The sequence below is a fragment of the Rhinopithecus bieti genome, unplaced genomic scaffold, assembly GCF_001698545.2.
Source record: "Rhinopithecus bieti isolate Rb0 unplaced genomic scaffold, ASM169854v2 scaffold_5885, whole genome shotgun sequence".
In the NCBI taxonomy this organism is placed as follows: domain Eukaryota; kingdom Metazoa; phylum Chordata; class Mammalia; order Primates; family Cercopithecidae; genus Rhinopithecus; species Rhinopithecus bieti.
In genome coordinates, this window is record NW_016804867.1 from 55,739 (window position 1) to 59,901 (window position 4,163).

The 4,163-nt window shown below is 42.7% G+C and overlaps 1 long non-coding RNA gene across 2 annotated transcripts; it reads right to left on the minus strand.

Moving 5' to 3' along the window:
- Positions 1–24: 24 nt before the first annotated feature.
- Positions 25–3,835, minus strand: LOC108528754 (uncharacterized). 2 transcript variants are annotated; one of them, XR_001885291.1, is made up of 4 exons: positions 3,487–3,835; positions 1,663–1,782; positions 491–744; positions 25–123 (listed from the first exon to the last, which is right to left on the minus strand). It is a non-coding gene; the product is annotated as an uncharacterized LOC108528754 (long non-coding RNA). The 2 variants fall into 2 exon arrangements; XR_001885292.1 differs by having other exon boundaries at positions 486–744.
- Between the last annotated feature and the right edge of the window lie 328 nt (positions 3,836–4,163).

Sequence of the window (4,163 nt, forward strand, 5' to 3'; positions counted from 1 at the left end):
ACAAAGAAAATGGTTTACCAAAATCTTGCATAATCATGGTATGGGCCATTCTAGAGTCTGGCGTGTGCAATCCAAGACTTCCACCACCTGAATCCATACTTAGCAAAGCTCATTCACCAATATCTGCAAAAGAAATGGCTTTTAAAATAGTTTTAATATGTTTAGCCCAAAGTTAGTTGTTTTGAGAAAAAAAAAATGCAATTGACAATATGCCTTTCAACCAAGTGTGGAAAGCTCATTACAAAAGAAAGCGAAACAAAGAAAAACCATGGTTAGATGCTTTATGTGACAACTATAAATAAAAGAAGTGCCAAGTGGAAGTAAACCAAAAAATAATGGAGACGAAGGCACAGTCAAGCTGACGAGCCATAGGGAAGTGGTAGAAGAAAGCAAAACAACAAAACTGCAGTGCTAAAGTTCCAGTTAAAACATAGGTTATAAAAGAAGAACGAGATGACAACAAACAATAGTTAGGATATTTATACATTACTAGAGGACTCAGATGTCTAGTATTAGTGAATTTCATCCACTGGCTCTCATCCATTTCTTCCAGACCCAGATCAGCCCTGCAGCGGAGCTCTGCAGATAAACTTGTATTCACCTCTGGCTCCCAGGGTTCTACTTATAATGTAAAATGTTCTATCCCAGTTTCCCCGGAGTTCTTTGAACCAGTAAGGACTTCTGGCCTCACTCTACTACATTCTCTTGTCTCAGTTTTGAGGACTCATGAAACATGACTGCTTCCTAAATATGGTAAAAATAAGATCAATCACATATAAACATTTAGCAAATTACTTGTCATATCATTTACTTGTAATTGTACAATTGACTTTTTATTAGTGATTAATAAAATTATGCTAGCTTCATGGTGGTCTTGAAAACAAGGGCTCAATCTATTTCATTTCAAATGACTTATCCTATATTTAAGATCATTTGATAGTATGGAACATAAAGTCAGATGCTGTCACTCAATATATTTCTTAGAAATACATATGTGCATTTTCTCTTCAAACATAAGATTCTAAGTAAATCAACAAAAACCTGTCCGTTTTATAAGGCATCTATCTCCTTTTCACGTAGGAGTGCTTAATAAATTATACCGTATTGGACAACAGATAAAGCTGCATCCTTAATGAAAGTTTTAGAAAGGTGCCATGTAATACAACTTAATATATTCTTAAATATTCTTAAATAAATGGGATGGCTAAACTGGTATTCAAGGGGCAGGAGAGTCTCACAGAGTAATCCCTATCAATATTTCAGGTGTATACATAAATATGCTACAGAAGGTGACATTTCTGTATATCAAACGATTCAGACAAAATTACTTTATGTACGAGCAAAAACTTCACATTTTTAGAAATTCTTAGTTGTGCTTTATGTTTTTTCAAATGCCACATTGTTTTCTGCTTTGCTGTTATGCAAAATGAGGTCCAGAGGCCAAGAGAGTTCACAATAAACTACCTGTGTGTTAACAAAATAAATCTGAAAGGGATTTGTTCTTAACATTTAAAACTGTGTACTATTCGGATTTTAATTAGAGTAATTACTTTCTTTACCACATAACTAATAGAACAACTACAAATATCTTAAAATGTTTTTAAAAACTTAATTTTATTAAACTGTTAAACAAGATAAAACAGTAAGTAATTTGTTAATCACCTTTATATGAGTGTCTCGAAGAAATTGTAGATTTTCTTACATAAAGTAAAATCTGCAGTAATTTCTTTTTATTTTTCCTTCTGTGCTATGTTATTTTCTTTGGGAAAACGCTCTCTTTACCTATTATAAAAATACATTCAAAATCAGATACTTTAAAACATTTTAAACTAAGTTTCTTACACAACTTAATATTTTTCTTTACACCTGAACTTGCATAGTGAGGCTGGGAAGGGTTCATATGCTCAAATCTGTAGTAATCTTAAAAGCAACCAAATGGATTCCAACGAAACAACTACTGACTACATTAGCAATGTTTTATACTTCGAATGCTACCACTTGATTAAACCAAAATCTTCTCTAAAGCACATCTTAAAAATCACAAACAACACCTTATTTTAGAAAGTGAAAGAGAACCAAGGGCAAGCTTTATCCTTGCCAAATCCATACTGAAAAGTCTGCACTAGCACTCAAGGAAGTGTAAAAATTACAACACATAGTGCAACTATTATAAAAGTATTACACTGTGTGAATACCAAATAAATAAACTGGAGTATCTTTCCCCACATAGGAAGTTTCAATAAAATCAATAATAAATGAAGTATGAAAACAGCAGTTTGTTAAGTATTTAATAACCATTAGAGATAGCTAGGCTTCTTGGTCTTCTCCAGAGTGTATCTCACATCTTTATTGAATGGAGATGACCCACCAAGTACGTTTCAAGTAAACATCTTTCCATTAATGCATGGGGAGCAGAAATCACAAAAAGAAAATCTGTCTCTTCTAACACAGCTCATTCAGGACCTAGCTTCTCAGTGATGTCAATAGGGTGACGGATAGATGAGAAATGGTAAGGCGGCAGAACAAGAGAATGCGAAAGTAGTATTTGCAGAGATGGGAGACAAAGGAGCCCTGGCAAGTAGCAGTATTGCAGCTTTGGACGCAGCCCTCTTCCCGCATAAGTCTCCTTTTCCCACGACCATGCCAAGTTTCAATCATTTCGAGCAGAATGCACACACGTGCCCTCTGAGGTATTACCCATCTGACTAGATCTTAAACCTAAGAGAACCTTCGCAGTAGAAAGGAAGAGACCGATGAGACAAGAATACCCTTTCCCCTCCTCCCTCCTCTCACTTGGTGCAGCGGTCGCCACCGCTGCTACCCACGCCGTGCTGCCCAGCCCCTCAGCCTCCTCCAGCTTCCTCTGCCCCGCTACGTGGGAGACGGTTGGGAACCAAAATGGTGGTGTTTTAGTGTAGGCGACAGTTGTCGCACACGCCTCCCCCCTCCCCCCAACTCGCAGGCTCTGACGGCTCCCAGTCCCCTAAAATGCCGATTCGGTGCTACTTCCTCGCACACGCCGCCATCCCTCGCGCATTCCAAAGGTTACTATTAGCTCGGTCAGGGGCGGGGCGAGGCGACGGGGCGCCAGTGAAAGGAATATGGGGTGGAGGGATAGCTGAGAGAAAATGCCAGGGGGACGCTGCATTCTTCACTTCGCCGTTTTGTTTTCCGCCATTTTCCCGTCACCCTAAACCACCGACGGTCTCAACGACGGCTCTAGCTCCCTGGGGCTCTGGCCTAGGGAAAGAAGAGGTTGGCTAAGGGGGAAAACCCTTACTTTCCTCAATTCCTCCAGCCCTCGGCAGCGGCTGAAGAGGAAAACTCCGCCCGAGGCGGGAGGAAAGCTCAGGGACTGGACGCCACTTCCATTGTTCCCTTCGCCCTACGCTACACGCTGGGTGTGAGCCTCTCCTCCCTTCAGACAAGAGACACTGAACACGGTGGATCCACGTCCCTCTAGTTTCTCCTCAGGAGTCTCCTTACCTGCTGCTGCAGCTGCAGCTGCCGCTGCCGCCGCCGCTGCTGCCGCCGCCTCCGTGCCGCCAGTCGGACTGTGACCGCGCTCTGGATGGCTGCGGGGGGCGGCAGCTGTGGATCCCTTAAGGTCCTCACATTCGGGTTTCCGAGGTTCCGCAGCCCGAGCCAATCACAATCTACTCTGCGTCTGGGAGGCGCGCCGCCTAGTTCTCCTTTATATTGCTGCTGACATGCTGAGGTTGCATTACGTCACGCTACCCTTGCTGCAGGGTAGGGGGCCAAAGGGGGGTCTCGCGCACGCGCGCGCGCGGGAGATCGAGGCTCCCGCGCTAGGTTAGTGCGAGACCCCGCCAGCTTGAGGCGGGGCTGAGCGCGGGCCAAGTCCAAGTGCGCAAGCCCAGATCTTGGCGCGCCCCTGAGGAGTTTCTGTGGGAAGATTTTCTGTTTTCCAGGTTTCCCAAGGGAAACGAAGAAAGGGAGTGGGAGAATCCATGACTGGACCTCTAATAGATGTTGGACGACTTTAAAAAAAAAAAAAGTATCGGCCTTACCCTCTAGGATTTGACAAATTAAGCTGGCCAGAGTGATAAGAGGTATGCCTCTCCCCAATAAAACCTGTGTGTGTGTATTGCAGTTTCCCTTCCTCCCTCCCTTCATTTCTTTTCTATTTTGTAATGGTAGAC